At 50.9% G+C, this 24,150-nt stretch overlaps 1 protein-coding gene and 1 long non-coding RNA gene across 5 annotated transcripts in view; one reads left to right on the forward strand and one right to left on the reverse strand.

Annotated features, from left to right (window-relative positions):
• Positions 1-24,150, reverse strand: part of LOC130679623 (uncharacterized) — a 56,104-nt gene that overhangs the window by 6,094 nt on the left and 25,860 nt on the right. The window lies entirely within an intron of this gene.
• PAQR5 (progestin and adipoQ receptor family member 5) overlaps positions 16,536-24,150 on the forward strand; it is a 79,255-nt gene continuing 71,640 nt past the window's right edge. For 2 of the 4 annotated variants that reach the window (XR_005033955.2, XM_057488934.1), the window contains exon 1: positions 16,537-16,827. The gene's annotated coding sequence lies outside the window, so the exon portion shown is untranslated. Of the gene's footprint in view, positions 16,828-24,150 lie in introns of all 4 variants that reach the window. The other 2 variants (XR_005033956.2, XM_036932226.2) reach the window with 2 other exon arrangements.

Here is a 24,150-nt window from a genome sequence, read left to right on the forward strand (position 1 = left end):
TGTGATTTCTAGGTGGTCATACCCGCCTCCACCCTCCGACTGGTCATGAGATGTACCTCAGTCATTCCTCCTAGGGCACAGGCCTGTTGCTCCTCAGCCTTAGTAGAAAAGAATTCTCTGTTTTTTCCTTCTTTGCTGTTGCCAGTTGTCCTAGGGGTCTGCTCACTCCAAGGCCCAAGTTCAAGAGCACCTCAGCCATGAAACATCCCTCTAGCCAGACTGACACCCTTCCACCCTTCAGTCCCTGTGGGCATTCTGAGGGGGCCCCCATGAGCTCCCTGAGCCGTCTGACCTGCTTGTCAGCACCCACTTCCTAAGCCAGTGCTTCTTAACGGGGAGTGGGTGTGGGGTGGAGGAGAGAGGGGCCCACCCATAAAGGTGCTGCCTGTCACACCCTCCCAGACCCATTATGCTGGGACCTCCGGTGCAGCTCCCAGCGCACCGCTGACCAGCTCTCCGTGTTTCATAATGAAAATTCCCTAGAGAATCCACTGGAGATGTTTTGAATACAAACACATAACGAGGAAGTAGGCTGACTTTGATGAATTTTCCTTGGGAAAGGGTTTTCCGGAATGGACTCCATTAAGTCCATTTAATTCTTTGATCAATTTTCTATAAAGCTCAGTTAAGCTATTTCCAATTTTTTCACTTTTTCACTTTGAGCGGATTGAAACTATTTTCTGTAGGACCAATTCTTTCTCGCTTAAATTTTATAACAGAAATTTGGTTCACAGATCCAGTTTTTGTCAATATCACATTTCGCTGATGATAGCTTCTGCCATGCCCAGTTTTGTTTTGTGACCTTTATTTCTACCAAGTCCGTTTTCCAGGGTCACATTTCATTCTACATTTTGTCAAGAACATTTGGTGTTTTCGTGATGTCTAGTAGGTAACAACCTATCCCATTTAGCCATCTCGGTTTTTCTATACATTGGATAAAAGACATTAGAGTTTATAATGATTTCTGAGCTTACACCACAAGAAAATTGTGACTATATTCGTGAGACAGAGAGATGGGGTGACGCAGGAGGGGAGGCTGAGCAGAGAAGAGCCACCAGGGGTGGCACGCCTAGGTCGTTGAGCGTAACCTGGAGGTCAGGACATCCCGGGGAGGGAGGTTGGAGGATCAGTGGGAGGATCAAAACGTCCTTCCCTGTTCCTGCTCATCCTTGTCTTCTCTTACATCATAGGGTGACCACTCAGCTGGGGGTAAGAGGGAGCCTGTGGTATAAATGATGGCCTAGGGCTGCTGCTGACACAACAGTGGGGCAAGCCACGCTGCTTAGGAGGAGGTCAGGCCTGAACGCAGGGGTCTCAGGCACGGGAGTGGGGGGAATAGTTTCCCCCCGTTTGATGGTCCTCTCCAAGTCAGATATTATTTCACATGATTTCTAAACAGTGAGGTGAGGCAGGCGGCATCACCCTTAATTTATGGCTGATGTAGGAAAAATAAGGCGAGAAAGGTGGGCTCTCTTGTTGCACAGTCCGAGATTTCCCCATTACACCTCAGTCTCAAAAGAAGGGGAGAGAGGCGTCTACCTAACACGTGGGTCTGCAGGGGCTCCACGCTGGCTACCAGCACTCCTTGGGCGGGGGTCCACCTACCAAGCATCTAAATATTTAAACATTATTAGTCAGGCTCACAATTAATCACCTTCACAAATATACCTTAATAATGACAAATTGAAAAGCAGTGTTTTCCCTATGACTGAAAACTGGTTGTTAATGACTGAAAGTTAGTAAAGTATCAAAAATGACTGAATTTACTCATTACCATGTATGTCCGAGCCTTCTGTTGATGGGCTGTCAACCAAGAAATGAAACAAAGATCCCGGTCAGATTAAACAAAGTTTCATTCAGGGTTTGTTAGAACTGTAGCTCGGGAGACACAGATTCAAGATCTACTTGACCTGTGTTCCACCGGGTCACAAAGGGGAGGCCGCTCATAAAGGCAAAAACCTCAGTTAGGGAAAATCACACAAGCTGTTCGTCAAAAATTATGATTGGTGCTGGCAGGAGGTGAGGGTGCTTGAGTAATAAGGGGAATTCTTAGAATTTCAAGGTTAAAGTTTGCATTTTTGCAATATGTTGCAAATTTTGCAACATTTTGCATATATGTTCAAAAATATGTTCAAAAATGTTTGGAAAAATAGTAAAAACCCATGCAAGTTATATGTGATTCATTAATTTCACCATTTGTCACCCTTTATTTCAACAACACTACTGAATTATGTTGTTACTAAATTAGTCATAAAGTGTCCTATTAGCAGAAATGTCAAATTCAAAAATCTTGAGTTCTTGGGCAGTTTTTCTTTAAATTCTGTTTGGAGAAACTTCTATTTTCTGACACAATAGCAACTGGCATTACTAGTGAATTCCTTAAAGCAGTACTTAGATTCAGAAGTGAGCCATACATTTCAGATATCATGTTTAAATAGTGTAATGGGCTTACATATGGTAATTCAGCATTACCACAGGAAACATCACAGAGTATGCTCACTTTCCCATATAAGTCTCTATCACTTGCAGATTTTAACATCTCTTGATGCAGTAGCTTGCTGCTACTAGCCCTGCCAGTCCCCAAAATATTTGCTGTTGGTCTGTGATGAGACAGGGAGATTGTGGGGGAGAGTACACCCATCCCTAAGCACATCATTTAATTTAGCTGATACTTTTTTATACCAAGACTTTCTCAGTAAAGTATGTTGGATTACATTCCTTAATTAGCATAAAGAATCTTTGTAGCATTTCTTAAGTTATTTCACATTTTCAACACTGGGGTATTATAAAGAAAATACAAAATACAAGTATTTTGCTCATTTGTTCAAATTTCTCTTCAATTGAGAAGAGAGCCTTAATCTATAATGACTAGAAAATAGTCTCTATAAACTCGACTATTTGAATGTGAATCTTCTCCTTTATAGTCATATGAGCATTTTATTTGTTTTCTAATTTCCCTATATTTTATTGGAATATTGCTTTTACTACATATTTTATATGAAGTTCTTTCTACTTATATTAAAAAGTTTTCCCTAAACATTTAAATTTGTTTGCAGTCATTAAAAAAAACAACACAGCCGATATAAATCTTTTTTGAAAAAAAATAACCTTTCACTAACATTACTTAGGGCAAGCAACAGTTCATACAAAACAATTATGGATAACACAGATTTTAAAAATACTTTCATTTTCTGCCAAAGACCATAATTCCCTTTCTGTTTGAGGATCTGCTGTTTCACTGAACAATTCTAGTCCTATTGTGTCTTGTCTTGATTCCTTTGAGGGCACTTTGCTGGCATTTTCAAGTCTGTGAGAGGCTGCAAGGTCAAATCTGATGTTTCATCAAGATGTTCAGTCTTTGGGCAGATCCAGAAAACACCATATACAATCAGTGAGTTGTCCAAAGGACACCCTTGCATCTGCACAGTTGAAGCCCCATCTCCTATCTCCTAGTACGAACTGGAACCAGGAGCTGTGCACACTACAGAGAAAGCTGCTGTATTTTTGACCAAAATTCCTGCTTATACACTTTCTTTCTGATCTTGTTAGTGGTATCATCATAGGCTTATCCTTGACAATTCAGTGCCTCTAACTGAAATCTACTTATTCAGTTCATTGCATTAACCAAAATGTTTACTTTCTGTAAAAGGCATGAAACCAGCGCAGTACTTCTTAATTTTGACTTTTTCTTTTTTTGTAGTTCAAAACTCATACAATAAATGTTAGTCATTTGATGTGGTTTTTGTCTTTGGTACAATCGAATCGATCTGAGTAATATTTGCTTTAAAGATGTTTTAATTTCTTCTGTCACTTCTTAACCTCTAACTGAATCTCATTTTGAAGTTTACATCCCAGATAATTATTTGTTACATTAAAAAAAAAAACTCATCCTACCTGTTTGGCTATTTTAACATCAAAATTTGAAGTCATTTTTACTAAAACTAGGCTTTATTTAGTTTCTGTATATATTGGGCCATTAGTGCCTCTCCTCGCCCCCAAATTAAAGCATTATGTTTGACTGAATATTGGGCACATCATTTTATTATTTTAAGCACATTCCGCTAATGTTTCCTGTTGGTGTTCACTTACCTTTATTGAAGATTGTCCATGGTTGACCGCTTATTAAGCTCCTTTGTATATGAATGTGCAAGTTGAAATCTCACGTAAGGTGTTGGTAGTTGTAAAAATTTGAAGCAGGTTGTCTCTTTTAAGATTTTCTATTTCTTTTCCTTTTTTACCTTTTTTGTTTGAGCTCCACTTTCATGATCTCTATTTGCACTCATTCTCAGTGATCCAAGGGATTATAAATAAAATGAATTACATCCAGAGCATACAATTTGAATATATTTTCATCGTAGACATGTAAATGAAATCAATTATAAAACTTAACTTTTTTGAAAATGTATGTGAAAAATGACTATTTTTTTCGAAAATACTTAAAGCATCTATTAACATTTAAAGGCCAAATACAATTATAGGTAATGATTAGCAAAACTTAAAATCAAAACTACTTAAACCTGGAATTCTCAATTTAACTTTTGGAAACGAATGCAATCTTCTTAATTATTTTATAAAAGGAAAACCACTTGTGACTCGAGCATTCAGTGTTCATCTAGTTGGCAATAGAACCTTTCCTGACCCTTTGACACCACGTTTGCTGAATAACAATAATCGCTAACCTTTATGAAGTGTTTAGTAACAGCGGTGTTCCAACGGCCCTAGGATGTAGGAGGGACTGTTCACTGGTTAAGGTGGGAAAACAGAGAAACTGGAACCAGACCTCGAGCCAGGCTTCCGACTCCCCACACACTGAGTACCGCCCCAGGACAGGCCCACAGGGCTGGGCCCCTGAACAGTCGTGGGCAGGCTGGTGGCCCCCAAGCCCGGGGCTTTCCCCTGCTTTGCACTGATGCCCACAGCAGCTACTTCAGGCCTGGGGCCCGGGGTCCTGCCGCCCCTAGCCTGAGGCTCTGCGGGGCACAGAATGGGAACCAGACCCGGGGCCGGAGGGACCACGGCTGCAGGGCTGGACCGAGTCCGCGCCTCCTCCCGCGCCGGCCCGCGGGCGCCACCTGCAGGGCAGCGGGGGCCCTTCCGCGCGAGCCGCCGCTCCTCCTCGGAGGAGGAGGAGGCCCGAACCCGAGCTGCAGAGGCCGCTGGGTCAGGCAGACCCGCGGCGATTCCAGCGGGAGAGAGCGAAGTCTGGGCAAGCGCGCCAGGAAAGAGGGACCCACGCTGCTCTCCCCGCCACGAACGCAGTTCTTCCTGTTCTCCTCCTCTGGCCCAGGGAAAGTTCCTCCCAGTGTCTAACCTCAATCCCACAGACCGCTGCGGAAGCCCTCGGCACGGCAGGGACAGAGACCAAGGCAACCCCGCGCAGGCCTCGGAGCTGCTTCCGGGGGTGTCCAGAGACGCAGCCCCTGCTCCAAGCATCAGGAGTTCTTGTCCGAATACCGCCAGCGCCGACCCTCCACCCCGACTGCTGCTCAGGCGCATCCCCTCCCCAGTCCGTAAGCGGACGTTTAGAATCCCGCTGCCTGGTGATAGATTATCTCCATTTCCCTCACAGCCCAATGAGGTCCGCATCATTATTGCTGTTTTTCAGCTAATGAAACCGAGGCCCAGGGAGGTGGTGTGGCTTGTGCCAGACAGTCAGGGGCAGGCTGGAAAGGCAGCGGAGATCTGACCCAAGCCTGGGCACTTCGTGCCCACCACTGTCTCCCCTTGGGGGAAAGGGCTGTGGTGCAAAGACGGATTCCTGTGTCCATTCTGTGGGCGCTAGGCGAGCATCCGGCCCCACATGCACACTCATGTGGTTTGTTCAAGGCCATGCATGGGACAGTTGGACATCGATTTGCAAGACAAAAAAAAGACCTCACATACCCCATATTTTCCACTAAAATTAACTCTAAAATGGATCGTAGTCACAAATGTAAAATGCAAACCTGTAAGACTTCTAGGAGATACAGGAGAAAATGTTTGTGACTTTGGGTTAGGCCAAGAGTTCTTAGATACTAAAAGCATAATGAAAAAGTTGATAATAAATTGAAATTCATCAAAATGAAAAATTTTGCTTTGCAAAAGACACTAAAAATTAAAATAAAGACTGGGAGGAAATATTGACAAATCATATCTCTGACAAAAGACTTATATTCAGAACCTATAAAGGACTCAACAATAAGCAAAGAAATAACCCAATTAAAAATAGGCAAAAGACATCAACAGATACCTCACTTAAGAAGAAATAAAGATGGCAAATAAACATGTGAAAGATGAGCATCGCTAGTCTTAGCACACTGTAAATTAAAACCACAATGAAAGTACTCCAAAATAAGGGTGTAGTTAAATTACGATGCATTTGTGCAAAAGTGTATTATTCTCCCTTCAAAAATTATATTTGCTTTTCAAAATATGAAAAATACTTATGGAACAATGTATTAAGTTATAGAAACAGGGTCTAAAGATATAAACAGTTTTATCTGAATTCGAGGGAAAATTCTGTGTTTTACATACATGTATTAAAGACTGAAATACATAAAAATATAAATAGGCTTCATTTCTGGGTATGGCAATTATAGGAGATTTCAGTTTTCTTCTCAGAATTCTCCAAAAGATTTGCCAACATACACACAAGGCTTTTATAAATCGTCTAATTAAGTTGCGTGAGAAAAATATGGATGCCTACCTGAGGGCCTAAGCCCTCCCTAACCAATCAGTTTCATATAGGAGATGCCACCCAGCTCCCCAAAATGGGAGTCCCATGCTTCCGCTGTCCCTCCCTCGGCCCGATCCAGAAGCCCCTTTGGGCTCTGCTCTTGGTGCTGCCGACTCCGTCCTGCAGAAATCCCTCCCCCCGTGGCTGTCTCTAGCTCTCCCGTCTCCTCCTCCTTTGTAGATACTCCTGCTGCACCCCTTCTGTGATGGGGCCCTGGGGGACCTCCTCCACCCCCTTTTCCTTCCAGATTGTCATTCTATCCCAAAGGATTTCATTCACTCTGTGACTTCAGCGACGACCCCCAGGACACCCACATCACTGTGTCTGGTCTCCCTGCTCAGCAAGCTCCAAACCCTTGCCCCATTCATCCATCCATCCTGCAGACGTTACTGTGTGTCCATTGCTAGAGGCTGCTGTCACTGGCCTGACATTCTAGAGGAGAGTTCAGGTAATAAACATGGCAACCAATAAATGAATAAATTAACTTCAGAACCTGCATGTTAACAAGATCCCTGGGACCGTTGAAACACATCAAAACTTGAGAACCATTGCTTTCCACAAGCTGTTCTCAAACTGTGGTCCCCAGCCAGTGGCCTCAGCATTTCCTGGGAACTTGTTAGAATGCAGATTCCCGGCCGCAGCCAGACCTACTGAATCAGAAACTCTTGTGGCTGGGGCCAAGCATCTGTATGGATTCCACCAGCCCTCTAGAAGATTCTGCGTGGTCTCATAAAATGCTCTCCAGGTAGAGACCACACCTCTTTTATCTTGGTATCTGTATTAGTTTACTATTGCAGCTACAACAAATTACCACAAACATAATGGCTGAAAACAACACAGATTTATTATCTTACAGCCCTGTAGATTAGAAGTCCAAAATCAGTCTCTCTGGGCTAAAATCAAGGTGTCGGGGTGGATGCGTTCCTTGTGGAGGCTCCAGGCGAGTCTCTACTTCCTCGCGTCTCCAGCTTCCAGGGGCTGCTCACGTTCCCCGGCTCACGGCTGCGTTGCTCTGACCTCTACTTCCATCGTCACATGTTCTCCTCTGAACTCTGACCTTCCTGCCTCCCTTTTATAAGAACCTTTGCGATTACAAGAGGCCCACTCTGATAATCCAGGACAATCTTTCTATCTCAAGATCCTTAACTTCATCGCATCTGCAGAATCCTTCCCGCCATGTAAGGTCATATGTTGATGGCATTTGGGATCTGGACGTGGACGTCTCTGAGGGGCCACTTTTCAGGCTACCACAGCGTCTGTCACAGAGTGGAGGCTCGGCAAGAGTCTGAGAAACAATGAGTGCGGGAGTGAATGAAGAAAGAAATCTGGGGCCAGGTGAGGCCACCCTCTCCCCACCACATGAGCTCTGGCCCAGCTGTGAGCATCTGACCTGGCCCTGGGGTGATGAGACCCTGCAAAGCTCCCTGGCACATTGGTCCTTCAATTCAAGTGGGTAGGTGCAGTGTGCCTTGGGCAGATAAGGCTCAAAATTGGGGATCTACCAGCCAGGATGGAGTCGGCAGGGGGCACTCACCAGGCACTGGGGCAGCAGACCAGCGACCGGGCTGTGAGGGGGTCCTGGGTGCCAACTGGCACATTCGGTGTCTGGGGTCACCAAGAGAATGAGCACTTTGGCTGGAGTCCTGCCTCAGCCATTTGCCCAGTGCCTGAGCTTGAACAAGCCACTTAGCCACTCTGCACCTCCTTCATCTGCAATGAGGGGTGATAACACCCACCACCCAGGTGGCCCTGAGAACTAGAGATAAGGCACGAAGTACCTGGGCCTGGAGTGGTGGATGAGGGCAGGGTTGCTCCTGCTGATGGAGTGGCTGGTTGGGGAGCTGGAGCCGCCCGCTGGGGCTGGCAGGGGCAGGGCGGGTGCTGACTGACTCAGGAGTTACCTGTCCATAGCGTTAGCCCTGAGGCCCCTTGACCTCCTGCCTGACAGTCTGGGGCATGAATGAGGCTGTGGATCTTTCTCTCTGAGCCATTTGCTGAATGACTCCCTTTAGTCATTTACTACAAAAGAACTGAATTCAGAAAGGGGAGGAGTCCTCGGGGCCCCCAAGGTCCTGGGGACCTACCTGTGGGTCCCAAGGTGGGGCAGAAAATGCTCAAGATCTGGAGAGGGAACCTGGGCTGGGCACTTACCTGCTTCCCTGACCCTTTAAGCCTCAGTTTCCCCAACGATAAAAAGGGATGATGCAGTTGGTACCACCGCTCCCCTGGCCTTTGGTGGTGAAGACAGGCCGGGGAGCTGAAGGGTTACATGGGTGTGGGCTGGGAAGAGGGAGGGGGGAGAGCGTTGGAGTCATAGAAGGAATGTTATGATAAAGACATTAATGTTCTGGAATTAAGGACACCAGTTGGGGCAAAATTAAATATTTACACAGCCCTCGACAATCTTCTTCCTCTCTTTAGCAACTCCGTCCTCATGCTAAAATATTTAGCAGGGATTTCAGGAGTCGTGTCAACCCACCTATGGCTCAGAAGTTATGTGGTAGCGAGGAAAATTGCGACCACGGCTTTCAGCAGACTCCCAGCCACTGTCACGTTCATCCGGGGCCAGGACAATCCACTTGGCACTGTGAGACCTGCGTATTGGAAGAGAGACGTTGCACTTGGATCTTTAAAAGGCAGTAAACCGTGTAGGCCAGGTATGACACAGACTTGACATGACACAGGTATGACATGACCTTTTTAGGCTCTCACTGTTCCTAGAATAGCTAATAGATCTCTAAGTCTCTGTAGTCTAATGTATGAAATTAACTGCAAGTACTCCATATTTCCCATAAGTGGACTGTTTCTCCAAGGCTTGGTCTTGTGCAAGCCTCAAGAAGGACTGGCTAATGTGAGCAGGAGTCACATTTTGAACGTTAGCTAGAGGATCTATGTTGTGGTAAACCTCAGAGCAGACATGTTCCAGGAAGAATTGTACATATATTTATTTTTTTTGGAAATTGGAATGTACCCTAAGGCAGTATAGCACAGCGATTGAGAGAGAGCACAAACTATGGACGAGTCCTGAGTTGAGTCCCAGCTCTGTGACTTTGTACAAGTCGTGGCCTCAACTTTCCAATAATCTATGAAGTGGAGATAATGTTAGACTTGGGGCATGGTAAGCATTAAAGCGGACGCCGCGTCTGTGGGGCTCTGGCCTCCTTAGTCAGAGCTCAGTGAACACAGGTTACGATGATGACTTTAAGTCCTCTCATCAAAGTGAAGCCCCCCAGCCACTAAGTGTTTTGTGTAAAACTGGACTTGCACGTCTTCAGCAGCCTGGGCACGTCACAGGGCTCATGGGCGGTGGGGAGCTGCCCTGCCCATCCAGCCGGCCCCAGGAGGTCAGCCAAGGAGCGCTCCCACCTCCCCCCTCTGACAGCTCCTGAGCTGGGTGGGGACAAAGAACACAGCGAGGCTTCCTCTAGCCTTTCCTGAGAACACAGCTTCAAAAAGGTCACACCCAGACTTTAAAAAAGCCTCAGGCCCAGCACCAGCACCCTCCTCCGTGGGTTAGCACCCTTTCCCAGCCGTTTCCGGAAGCGTCCTTGCCCATGCAGGCTGCCGCTGCAGAGGCTCTGGATAGCCGTCCGGGAGAAGATGCCTAAAACAGAAGGCAGAAGCCTTGCCCCTGGTTGAGCCCCACCCAGGTTCAGATCACAGCTCTGCCTTTTATTAGCCGGGGACCCCGGCATCTTTCCCACCTAGCTGGAGCGTCCCCATCAATCCCACAGATAACCTTACTATTGAATAAGAATGTGCAGAGCAGGTGAGGCTGAGAGACTGAGTTACCTGTAAGCTTCCCCCAGCTCTGCTGCGCCACAAAGTGGACCCACTGGGCTAAAAGAGCCGAAGGGGATGGTGTGAGGAGAAAAGGCCCTTGCGCGGCTTGTACAATAGCTCTGCACTTTGGCCTGAGTGCCAGTTTCTCTGAAACTTCAGCTTGTTTCAAATGCAAACACTCCCCAGAGGCAGCCCGCTTTAGGACCCATGCTCATTCACAGCCTGGGCTTGACCACGCGTATTCCAGAGCCGCTCTGAACGGAGACTACTTTTACTATTACTATATACGCATACAAATATTTATTTTACAAACAATGCCAGAAATCAGAAAAAAAAAATCACCCGCAAACCTAATAAATGGGCATTTTGCTTTTCTTTTTTAGTTTGGTGCTTTTCAATTCCACTCCAGCCCTTGTATATGCACATGTACCACTTTTTCACAGCTGGACTCCTGCCCAGTGCAATCTTGCACTCAGCACTGTATCATTAGCGTTTTCCCGTGTTGCAAGTCTTCACAATTAGCTTTTAAAATGGACGTGCTGTTGCTTCGCAGTGCACTAGCCTGGACACTTAGGTTGTTTCAAGTTCCCATAATTTTAGATATTGTGCAGAAACTTTACTCAAAGAGCTTTCCCACTGTTTGAGGGTTATTCCCTGAGGATACATTCTCAGATGTGGCACTGCTGGGTTAAAGGAAAGGAATATTTGTGTGGTTCTTCAAAGACAGTCGAGTCCAGGTCTTGCCTGGACCTTGCAGATGGCTGGTACCTGGGGGTGGCGAGAGCTGGGGTCAGGGAGTCTCCGTGTTCCCTGGGGCTGGCAACATTTGCAGGGGGCAGACCTTACAGGGCAAAGCCCTGGAGGAGGGGCAGCAGCCTGGGGCTGCCTGGAGGAGCCCCCTCCTTCCCACTCCTCCCCTGTGCTTGACTCACCTCCACCATGGGCAGCACCCACGACCGTGGCCATTGTGCTGCCAGGCTCGGGGGCTGGTAGCAGGAGAAACCCAGGGAAGGGTGAGCCATGTGTGGTGGGTGGCCCAGAATTCAGGCAGGAAGTGCGACTGCAGTTGCTGCTGGGGAAGACCCACCACATAGCTGTGTGCTGAGGAGAGAGGGCAGGCGCCCTGTGCTCTGCACACCTTTATTTGTATGTATATTTGCTGTGTGCTGGCTCAACCCAGGGCCCTGTGGGCAGGGTTAACGACAACATAGGCATGGCCTTGGCCCTCTAGACACCCCAAGAGTCAGGCAGCTGAGGGAGTTGGGCTACCTCAGGGTCTCCACGTTGGCTGCACATCAGAATCACCTGGGGAACTTTAAAATAAAGACCTGGGCCCACCTCCAGATATTCAGATTGAACTGGGGGCTGATGCTGACCTCTAGCAAATATGGAGAACCAGTGAATTGGGCATTGTATTTTCTTGGTAGGGCTTTTTTTGGATGCAGGGACACAGACTGCTGAAGCTAATAGGAGAAAACAGAGGTCACTGGGAGGAAACAGTGTGCTTGCAGAGGAGGGTGGGCCAAACCCCCTTCCTAATCTCTATGTGCCGCCCTCCCACCAGTCACCCCAAATAAACCCTGCAGCCGAAGAAAACCTTGCACTTCTCTGCTGATGTTGTTTCAAGATCAGCCCCCAGCTCCTCCCCCTGCAAGCAGGGGGCTGCCCAGGGCCTTGTATAGAGGACTGCGGGCCCTTGGCTGCTGTAAGGATCTGCCTGGGCCTAGGAGACTGGCCTGTGTGACAGAGGCAGCCCTGGGCACACAAGTCTTCTGGCTGTTTCCATGGCATCTCTGCCTCTCTTTGCTCCCAGGTCAGATGAGCCTGGAGGTTCTTCTGGCCTCTCTGGTTCCTGGAGGCTATGGGCTGGAGGAGCCCACCTGGCAGGGGGCAGGTGTGGGGCCTCCTTCAGGCACTGAGGTGATGGGTCCTGTGCCCTCTCCCTGAGGAGGCAGGGGTCCCAGCCCTGTGTGTGGCCCTTTGGCCTGACCCTGGCCAAGGTGAGTCCCAAGTGGGTCCCTCTCCTGTCCTCTCAGCATCTTCTCCTCCGCACACACACGGAAGGCCAGTCTTTCGTGCTCCACCTCCCTCTGCCCTGCTCTGACGACTGTGCCCGCCCCACCCCCAGGCCCAGGAGGTTTACCCAGGAGTCTGTGCTCCCTGCACAGAATACAAAGCTCTGTGGCTCTCTGGCCAAGGGCTGTCAGTACCTCGGCATCAGCAGAGGACCTGGGACAGAGGGCAGGGTGAGCACATCCTCCAAAAGGGGCTTCTTTTCCACAGGTTCCCGCAATGGACAGGTGGCAGAGGGAAGGGCAGCCGTGGTCACACTGGGAGGCGGTGGGAGAGGAAGTCAGAGGGAACCGAGTCCCCCAGCTCACTACCCCTAGCGAGGGCACCATGTGGCTGTGGTCTCCTTTCTCCTCCATAAAAGGACCAGGGAGAAGATGTGGGAAGAGGCTCTGTCCAGGCAGCTGAGATGAGGTGCGAAGTGGAGGGGAGAAGAGAGGAGGAGACTGACCTCGAGGGACCAGCAGGGGCCTCCCGTAAGAGGAGAGACACTGAGGTGGGTTGGATAATGTCCCTGAAAAAGATAAGTCCATGTCCTAACATCCAGTCCTGTGACTGTGACTTAATTTAGGAAGAGGATCTTTGCAGGTAAAATTAAGTTGAGGATGTCAAGATGAGCTGGTCTGAACCCAATGACTGCTGTCCTTTTACAAATAAGAGAAGACACAGAGAGACACAGGGGAGAAGCCGTGTGGTGACAGAGGCAGAGGTCGGAGTCCTGCTTCCACAAGCCAGGAAACTTCTGGACCCACCAGAAGCCGGAAGAGACCAGGCACCTTCTCCTAGGGGACCTCGGAACTCTGGAGGGAGCGCAGCCCTGCTCACCCCGGATTTGGGACTTTGTGCCTCCAGGACTGTGAGAGAGAAAGTTTCTGTTGTTTTAAGCTGCTGTGTTCCTTATGGCAGCCCCAGAAACTAATACCAACAACACTGCCCTTGTCTGAATGCAGTGGCCGAAAGGAAAGCTCTTCGAGAAGTTTCCCTCAACCACAAACTCCCTGAGCAGCCACTCCTTTCTTTGCAGAGTGAGGTGAATACTTCCAGCCCTCATGAGATGATGGCGGGGAAAAGGCCCGGGCAGCAGGCAGCCCAGGCTGGCGGGGTGAGGTGGTGGTTGTGGATATGCCGCTGCCTGGTAAGCCCCGGCACCGTCTTGGCAGCACTTTTCCCATCTGCTAAGTGGAGCAGTAAGCCCTGCCCTGATGACTCCATCACAGAGGAGAAGGAGGAGCAGGGGACTCCTGGGTTCAGCGAGGGCTGGATGCAGGAGAGCCGCAGATGCACAAGAGACCGGAGTCCTGCTATGAAGTGGGGGTGACAGCGTCATTTGCACTGTTCCTGCAGTCAGACAAGCTTGTGGGTAAAGAGCACAGCTGGTCTGGGCCCACCCAGAAGGGGCTGCCCCTTAGGAACAGGTGTCTGGTTGGGAAAAGTGACTTCTGATACCGTGAACGCCAGGTGCTAGGGAGGGGCAGAGGAAGAGATGGCAGATTCTGAGCCCTGTGGATAGAGTAGGGCTATCCTCCCTAAAGGGGTATTTGGGCTACATTGTGAAGGTGTTCAAAGGGGCACTGACAATTAGACTGGTGTTCTCTCTTCTTCCCACCCTCCTGGGCCCTTCCGACCACTTGCAGACCCCCCTTTTGCTGTCCATCCATCACAAGGAGACATGCAGTGCCCAACCCGACATGGGTCAGTTCCACAGATATTCATGGAGGCCTTAAAAGAATCAACAAACACAATTGTTAAATTGCTAAATTGCAGTTTGCAGAGCACTTCCAAATGCAGTCTGTGGTAACCATGACAACCCTAAAAGAAAAAGCCATGATCCCCTCTCTATAGATGAAGAGACAGAGGGCCAGAGAAGATAAGCCCCTGCTCAGGCCATTTGGATACAGGTGCCTGTCTCCTGGTGCTCTTCCCATGTCACCTCACTGCCTTCCTGGCATGTCCTCTCCTGCCTCATGGGGTAATTTGGGGCCTATGCCTCTCCAGTAACATCCCTTCCCAACTGGTGTGGCCTCGAAATCCTCCAAGGTCTACTCATCAGCCTGGCTTTCCAGCCTCGCCCTGGGATGCCAGCATCCCCCCTGCTGTTCCTGGGCTCAGCTCCTCCCCGAGCTGGAAGGCACTTTCCGGTCACTGGCCCGTACCCAGTCCTTCCCATGCTCCCTGTTTCCCTGGGCCACACAGAGGCCCAAACCCAGCAGAGTCCTGAAGTCCCGGTTTGAGTTCCAGCTCTGCTAACGCACGGCTGACTGCCTGGGGAGGAGGTCACTACTCTTTGAGCTCACATATGAAAGGGCAGAGTTGGACACGATACTCCCTAAATTCTTCTCCATGCCGTCTAATCCATCCTGCTCTGCTCTCCCTGTGTGCTTACCATCCGCGGAAGCCTCTCTTCACATCTTTCTCCAAAGGCTTCCTGTTTAATCATCCAGCTCGTCTTTAATCTCCCTAAGAGCAGAGGCGGGTATCCGTAGCACCTGCTGGCCAGGTGTTCAGCCAAGACATGCTGATCCATTAACTGGTAATCCACTGACCACCTCTCTTTACGGGAGTCTGGGGAGGCAGGGCGCATCTCTGCTCACTGAGCCTGGGGCGGCTGGGGGACAGTGGGAACCTGGGCTGAGCATACTGCGCCTTCTGCAGGGTGGGTCAAAGCCAGCGCTAGGCTTTGAACACCTCACGCCCTCTTCTGCCTCTGAAGCCCATCCCTGTGACAAGAGTCAAAAGATGATGTCAGAAAGTGCACAACCCTTGCCTTCCCCTTCAAAGGGCTTCACACCTAATAGCTCATGTATCCCCCAATACCTTTGGGAAGGCAAAGCAGGGATTGTTCATGTGGGACTTGTCCAGACACTCTGAGGTCAGCTGGGACTGGGATTCACTCTCTCCCTGTGCCGGCCATTCTGGTCAAGCTCTGGTTTGCCCAGGATGACTGCCTACCTGTTGGGAAGGCCTCCTCACTTTCCCTTCCCAAATTTAAGTCTGAGAGGACAAGCTAATCCAGACAGAAGCGCACACACACACACACGTGCACACACACACGTGCGCGCACACACACATGTACACACACGTGCACACACACACGTGCACACGTAACACACACACCTAACACACACACACGTGCACACCTCTTTAAAAGCTGTGGAGCCAGAGAAAAACCTAATAAGCAAGATGCCCAATAACATGATTCAGGACCCATAAAAGGACTTTGGAGATAATCAACTGCAACCCACTCACTGTGAAAGGGGAAAATGAGACCCAGAAAAGGACAAAGATTTGTTTGAGGTCACAGAGCTAAACGGAGGCCTCTGAACTCCAGGTCCAGTGCTCCTGCCACTTTCTGCACACTTAGGAAACAAGGTGAGCAGGAAGTGGAAGGGGTTCGGAGAGCCTGGGGCCCAAACGGGGACAACCTCCCACTTCAGGCTGGAAGTTTTGTCCAAGGGGTGGTTTTCCCAGAGTTGGTGGTGGGGATGGAAGCACCGGCATCCTGTTCCTTCAGCACCTGCGAGCAGCCACAGAGTCTGGGTCCCTGACTGTTTCTTCTTTGTCCTGTGTGTCAAACTCTTGTCACTGCGTCCACCGAGTGGCAGAGGTCCAGACCCAGCACCTTCCAGATCGCGGAAATGGAGTCCTGGGGAAACGGCAAGGCTCCCTGGGCAGGGGCGCTCGGAGAGAGGGGAGGGGGAACAGCCCGGAGCCCCGCCGGAGGGGTGGAGGTGGGGATGGGGGCAGGAAACAGTGGGGTGGGGCTGCAGGTACCCAGGTGTTTCTTCCCTTCCGTGTGCTCCACCCCATGCATTCTTCTGAAGGGCAGGCTCCCAGCGCTGGGCCCTGGAAGTGGGGGTGGGAGTGAAGGGCGAGGAGGGGCACAGAGGGCAAGAAAACCTAGACACACCCACCGACTCCACCTGGGCGCAGGGCTTTGATCTCACCTCCAGGCTAGCGGGTGGTGGGGCGACCCTTTGGAGGTCACCGGGTTCCATCGTCGGTGGCACGTTGTTGGGTGCAGGCCCCGCGGGCGGGGTGCCCCCGGGCCCTCGGCTCCTCCCCCGGTCTCCCCGCCCCGCCCCGCGTGGGAGGGGATCTGGGGCGGAGACCACGGGGTAGGCTCGCCGACCGCCCGGCCAGGTGCCGCGCTCGCGTGTCCGGGGGCAGCCGCGGCCGCGGAGGAGGGTCCGGGGCTCCGGCCTGCCTGGGCCGCGTCCCTGCGCCCTCTCAACCGGACGCCCGTGACGCTCGGCACCCAGGTAACCAGAGCGGGACTCTCGCCAGCGCCCCCCGCGGGTCCCCCTCCGCGCGCGCCCTCCCCGCCTCCCCGTCCAGGCGCGCCCTGCCTGGCGGCGCCCCCGGCGCTCCCCGAAGCCGCCGGCAGCTCCAAGGGCGCGTCTGGGAAAGTTTGCGCCCGGACGGCGGTGCACCGGGCGGCGGGGAAAGCAGCCGCGGCCCGGCGCACGCCCTCCGCCCAAGTCCCCTGCAGCGCCCGGGGCCGGTACTAAGGCTGGGCGGCCGCTGCAGGGCGCGGGTCTCCGCGGAAATCGGTTATCTGCCTTCTCATTTCCCATCTCTCCCGCTTCTGAGCGTTGGCGTCCCTCCCTCCACCCCTCAACCCCTTAAGAAAAATCCTTGGATGGGGACTGCAGAGATGGCGATTTCTTAAGAGATGTTTACATTTGTGCTTCCCGCCGCCTCGGGCCACGTTAGGGTAGGGGAACGGCGCTGAGCCCGACGGGGTGCGGGCGAGGGGGTGGTGGGCCCTGCCCAGGGGGTCCATCTGGGCGCTACTGAAGCGGGTGCCCGGCCACGCGGAGCATCCGGCTTCTGCCCTGTGCCCCGCAGTCCGCAGCCAGGCTGGGTGGGCATCCTTGGCTCCCTGGCACTGGGCGAGCCCCAGTCAGACGAGCGCCAGCCAGAAGAGACGTGTGGCCCACCGTCCCACAGGGACGTAGATCTAGAGCTCAATAACCGTTGACAATTTGAGCGCAGTGGGCTTCCTGCAGCCGAGGCTGGCAGGGGGGCTCAGCTCAGTGTGGCCTGGGGAAGAAAATGCCCCTTCCCACGCAGAACAGGAGAGGACGGATGGGGGAGGTCAGTGGGTGAGAGAAGAGCCGAACATCACCAACCTGGACCCATCTCTCTGTCCACTCCCCTCCAATAAACCAGTGAGGTCCAGATGAAAAAAAAAAAAAAAAAAGGAGGCTCGGAGAGGTTTAGAAATTAGCTGGAGAAAAACGGTTGCCCTGGACGGCAAACCACAGTCTTCCAGAGCTACACGGTTGGTTCTCCATTTTCACTGGGCCCTGACTCAGCAGGGGTTCATTTCTTCTCCCCCTTCCCTTGAAGCTCTTCCCCTGAAAGGGGCAGGTCAGGAGAGGGCACCTTGCAGAAGGGCATAAAATTGGCGGGAAGCTCCTCCAAGAGAGAGAAGCCAGCTCCGTGCTGAGCTAGGTGTGCAGGAGGGCAGGGACCTGTTGATCCCTGCTGTGGCATTAGTGCCTGGCACCCAGAAGGTGCTGGGCAAGAACCAAATGAATTAACCAGAAGCAGCTGGAGATTCTTTTCCACCTGATGGATCTCTCTGCCTTTGGTGACCAGAAAGGGCACTTTAAAAGTTGGAGCAGGAGGGTGCCCTCCACTATCCTGGATCCCTGACATCCCTACCCACTTGGGGGCAATTTGGTGTTTCTTAAACCAGTGAGCACATCCATAATCCCGTGCATTTTTCCAGACAGACAGATTTTACTTTACTCTCAATTCACTTTTTGTCAGGCCCAGGAGAAGCAGAGGGAGGCCAGGTACGTGCCAGCTTGGACCTGCGTAGGATGGAGGCAGAAGACCCTTGTCTCATTAACACCCAAGACTTACTCATCCCTACAGGAAATCTTGTTTGGAAACTTTAATCTCCACTGCCTCCTCCCTTGCCTTACCACTCCTTGGACTGAGGGAAGAGAACTTGATTTTTCTGGGGCCTCAGTTTCCTCGTGTGTAGAATGGGGATAAGAGAATCTGTGTGGTTTTGTGAGAGTGAGTTGTCCAAAGTGCTCTGTAAGCTGCAAAGCAAACTGTTATTTCCTTCTGGGTGTGTGTGTTAGCCTGACCTCCCCAGGTGGGCCGTAAATTCCTCTGGGAAGTGACCAGGCATCTTTGTATCTCTCTGAGAGCTGGCCCCATCTTGAGGACACAGTAGGTTCAGAAAGTGTTTCTTGATCAAAACCCATCTGTGCAGGAAGAGAAATTGCTAAAATGGATGGAAAATGGGGAGTTCTCCCCATGTAAGAAAAGGGGACACTCTACCGTGGGTTGGCTGGGGGGTGGCCCAGCAGGAGGGATGCGAGAGGTGTGAGAGCCCCGGCTGTGGAGGTGCTCGGTGTGTTGTTCATCTAAGGCCAGGGCCGAGTCGGGAGGCAAGCAACAAGTGAAGAAGACTGCCCGTGGCTGTGCCCTGAAGTGTTCTGAGGCCGTGCCCAGAACCCCGGGACCCTGGGCTCGCCAGCAGACCCAGGTGTGTGCTTTGGCCGGAGGACAGACCGGGACACCCAGAGCTGTCAGTTCTCTTCCCTGGAGGAGCGTGGTGAGCACAGCTGGGATTCAAGCCCCTGCCCCGACCTCCCCCTCCCTGCCCATCTGTTCCTGCCACATATAGGGCCCTGCCCAGCCTCCTGTGGCAGTTCTGGGTCCTGACAAGAGCCCAGCAGAGGAAGAGGGTTGATCCAGAATCTCTCAGTGGAAGTAAGCCTTAGCGGCCATGACCCTGCCTCCTCTCCCGCGTTATTTTCCATCGCTTTTATCACAGCTAACCTGCTGCATGTTCACTTTTCCATCTTGTTTCTTGTCTGTCTTCCCTGTTAGAACACCAGTGCCATGAAGGCAGGGCTTTCTGTCTGCTCTATTCCCTGCTCTATCCCCAGGGCTCAGAGCAGTGCCGGTAGGGTGCATAGTTAATATGCGTTGGATAAATGCATACATCCAGCCCATCTTTCCTCATTGCACAGATGGAGACACTGAGGCCCAGAGACCAAGACTGACACGTTGGAGGCATAGCTGAGCTTTTCTTGATTGAACGCAAGTTCATTCAAATATGGGTCTCTACTCCCTGCACGAGGTTACTAAGGGTGCTTGAGACACTGTCAAGAATCTTCAGGGCGGCTGCCTCCCGTTTCCCAGAGGGGCAGCTCCCTGAGCAGATGGCCACCAACCTAGGGTGGTTCGAGAGAGCCAGGGAGGGGTGCTCTCCGTCAGACCTCCATTCCCGGTGAAACCTCCCAGGCTGCTCTCCAAGATGGATGGGCAGGTCCTCTGCTAGTGGTGAAAATACTGCCCTCTCCAGGCAGCCTTCTGAACTTCCCCCAGGGCACTGGGGACCCAGGAGGAGCAAAGCCAGGCCCCTTAGCAGCCCAGGAGCCTCAGACCAGCAGGGCCAGGAATAACGAACCAGTCTGAACAGGAGCAACCAGCTGTGTGGGCCAGCAAGAGTGAGGACTTTCTTCTGTGCAAGGCCCGGGGAGGCTTGGGGCTCTGAGACCTCACTTGGGAATCATAAAAGTGGTTTCCTTGGAAGATCCAAGAGCTTCAATTTCTGGGACCACGTGTGGGGACAAGCAGGAGGGTGAAGCTCAGGTGTGGGGTGGAGTAGAGTAAGGTGGAAGCCGGAACTTTCTACGGGTTGGAAAATACGGGAGACCCATCCATGCGCACCAATTGTTTTTCCAGCCACCCGTGTGTCAGCAAAGGACTTTTATCTGTGTTTTAAGATAAACGTGAGGCCCTGTGGAGTCTGATGGAGGGGAAGAGGCTGGTGGCCAGAACACCTCCCGAGGACACGATTGCAGGAGTGCAGACGGGAGACAGGGTGCGCAGGGGCATCTCTCCTCCTCACCCTCATGGGACCCCCACCTTCTTTCTTGATTGTTTGGAATGGGGGTGGCTGCACTTTTCACACTAGTTTAAGCATTCAGTAGATGTTAGCTGGGTGCCAGGTGTGGTTCTCAGCACTTTACTTGTGTTAGTTAATCCTTATAGTTACCCCATGATGTTGAAACTATCATCTCCAATTTACAGATGAGGAAACTGAGCCCAAAAAAGGTGATGTAACTTTGCTCAAGACGACACTGGTAGGGAAAGAGGCATCAGAATTAGCCTGGACAGTCTGGTTTCAGGCCCTGCAGCCTTAGCCTCTATAGCGTGCTGACTCGATAGAACCAAGTAGGCCACACGGATGGGACAGAGAGCCTGGGGGCCAGGCTGGTTGGCACACCACTTACCGAACCCACACCCCCGAGGAAGAAGCTACTCCTGTGCAAGCCCACACATTAGAGTCCTCGGGAGCTCTGGCTTTCTCCCCAAGCCTTGCTGTTGACCCCCAGATCCTTTCCATTGTCATTGTGGCTTGCCATATTAAGAGTTGGAATGCACCTGAACCTTGATGTTGGCGGAGGGACTCCAGCAGTTGGGCCTTGAAGGATGTGTAGGAGTTTACCAGCTTGTTGGAAAAATTGGGGAGGAAGGGGACAGGGCAGGTGGAGGGAACAGTGATAATGCTTTGCTTGAAGAAATGAATTGTAATGGTGACTCCTGTGTCTGAGACCACTGTAGGTCCCCCTGGTCCTTGCCCTCCAATTATTCTGTATGGGCTACTTTCCCTTAAAGAGGGTGAAGCCCTGACCTGAGACACAGTTCATGCTTTCCCGTCCTCTGGCCTTCTCTTTATTGCCACCATCCCTACAAGTTCAGTGGCTTTCAGCAACAGTGGGTGGAAAAGTACGCCTGTTGTGACATGATGTGAGTCAGTCCTTTATAAATAATGGGGTTGCACTGTCAGCGCTGATGCCTGGACCTGTGCCCTGGTGTCTGGCCCATGATTGGAGACATGGCATTGGCTCCTTGGGGAAAAGGACAAGGGTGACTCTAGAGTTATTTTGAAACTATGCAAGACAGCAGTGAGGAACAAATGGGTGGCAGAGATGTGATCCTTCTTGGCCTCTAGGAAAAAAGACTGTGTCTCCAAAGCAGGGACCCAAGGTAGTATGCGCACCCATGCCCTGTCCTTGAGGACACGCTCTATCTTAGAAAGTTGTCCTCACCTCTGCCACCAGTCCAGGGCCACCCCTAGTAAGCTCTGTGGTGACTTGAGTGGCACATTTTGCCTAAGCTTCAAATAGGCGTTTTGCCGGGGCACACTGTAGCCCCCTAGGACATTCCTGCTCTTTGATTATAGTAGCCCTGTGGCTAGGATGCCCATGGTGGCACTCGTTTCGATCCTGTCAGAGGCACAGAGCCCAGGCCTCTGTGGTCTCAAATTCAGCCGCTCTACCAGCTTGCCACCAGGCTCTGAATTGGTCACTGCGCTCTTGGGAGCCGAGGGCTGGTGTGGCTGGTGGGGAGCCCTGGATTCCGATTTGGACAGTAACTCAGTATCTTTGACCCTGTCACTTCCTGGGCCTTGCTTTCCTCATCTGTAAAAGACACAGCTCAGCTTAGACCGGGGCTTCCCCCCTCAGCGTGGCTGGCCGCTGGGCCTGGCGATGCTTCGTTGCGGGGCCGTCCTGGGCATGGCGGGTGTTCAGCAGCATCCATGGCCCCTGCGCGCTCGGTGCCAGCAGCATGCTTTCTCTCTTCCTTCTTGCCAACCGAAGATGCCTCCAGACATTGCCGAATGTCCCCCGGGGGCACACTCATCCCTGGTGGAGAACCACTGGGTTAGATGGTCTCCGAAGACCCTGCCAATCATTACCTTCGGGGCTGGGGAGACGGTTTTCTCTTTTCCAGCCCCTGTTTTGTAAATGTGGGCTGTGTGTGAATGAGAAGCCCATGCATGGGGGCTCTGAGGAGCTGGAGGGTAGGAGGTGAACTACGAGGGAAGGGAAGGCTCTGGACCCGTTGGGCTTCTTGCTTAGCCCCAAGGCCAAGTTCTCTTGGCCTTCCAGACCTGGGGTTACATAAGAAGGTGGAGGTGGGGGGAGGCAGGCCTGTGGTCAGCCCACGCACCAAGGTCAGAGCCTTCCAGCCAGTGATTAATCATCTACGTGTCCTGAGAATGTGGCTTCTCCCCGTGGTACCCCCTCTCACTGCCCTGGGAGGGGACACAGGAAGTGAATCAGCCCACCCTCTGGGCAGAGGAGGGAGAGGAGAGAGCCTGGTGGTGTTAGATGCAAGGGCCACGCATGCCTGCACCAAACCAGATGTGGTTTATTTTGTTGATTCCTCCCTAGTTAGCTGTTTATTAACTTTGTCCACAGAAGCCCCTTCTGACCTTGTTGCTTAATGGAAGAGTGAAGATTTAGCTTCTCCAGGGGTGGGAGGGGTTTGTTGGTGAGGCTTGGAAGTAAATCACTGTTCTAGGGAAAACAGGCTGTAACATTTGAGAAGGTTTTAACCAAGACGACTGGTTTAGGTTATTCATTCTTTTTGTTTTTTTAAATTTTTGTACTGAGTTATAATTGACATATACCATTATATTGATTTCAGGTATATAACATGATGATTTGATATGTGTATACATTGCAATAAATCTAGTCACCACCCATCCCCATACAAAGTTAAGTTTTAGGATTCAGTCTCTTGCCAACTTTCAAGTATGCACTTCAATAATATTAACTACAGCCACCATGCTGTGTGTGACATCTTCATGACTTATTTATCTGGTAACTGGAAGTTTGTACCTTTTAGCCCCTCTTTTCTTAAAGTCCTCGAGACAGCTCTGGACTGTGGTCTAGGTGCTGGGGAAGGAGTAGTGAGTTAGACACAGTCCCTGCCTGCAGAAACCTTCCACCTGGGAGGATAAAGATGTTAGTTTGTAACTGCAGTAGGCTACAAATTGGGTGCACGTGCAGAGAAGAGGGTCTAGCCAGCCCCATCCAGGGGGTGTTGTAGGGAATTGGGGATGGGTGGAACGAGGCATGCACAGGTTTGAGAGGTGGTGGTAGTGTACAGAGGGCTTCACAAGAAGTAGTGTATTTTACCATTTTTTTGTTGTGATAAAATATACATAGCATAATATATATGAATAATGTTTAATCATTTGTAAGCACACAGGTCATTGTCATTAAGTACATCCCACTTTTGTGCTGCAAAGTTGGAGGACCACCATCCAGCTATAGATCTCTTTTTGTTTTACAAGACTGAAACTTTACTCAGTAAACACTAACTCCCCATTCCCTCCTCTCTCTTCCCTCCTTTACATCATGTTTTAAGGTTCATCTGTGTTGTAGCATGCATCAGAATTTCCTTTTTTAAGGCTGAATAATATTCCACTGTATGGATATGCCACGTTTTGCTTGTCCACTCTTCTGTGGATAGACATTTGGGTTGCTTCCACTTTGTGGGCATTGTCAGTAGTGCTGCTGTGAACACGGGTGTGCAGATATCTGTTTGAGTCCCTGCTTTCAATTCTTTGGGATATATACTCAGAAGTGAAATTGCTGGATCATGTGGAAATTCTCTATTTAAAATTCTGAGAAGCTGCCATGCTGTTGAGGAAGAACCATGTGAACTAGATTCTGAGGATGAATGTGAGATCTCCAGGCAGCTAAGGCAGAGGAGGGGGAGGGGAGGGCAGCAGGGGGAGGGGAGAGCTG

The sequence above is a fragment of the Manis pentadactyla genome, chromosome 11, assembly GCF_030020395.1.
Source record: "Manis pentadactyla isolate mManPen7 chromosome 11, mManPen7.hap1, whole genome shotgun sequence".
Lineage (NCBI taxonomy): Eukaryota > Metazoa > Chordata > Mammalia > Pholidota > Manidae > Manis > Manis pentadactyla.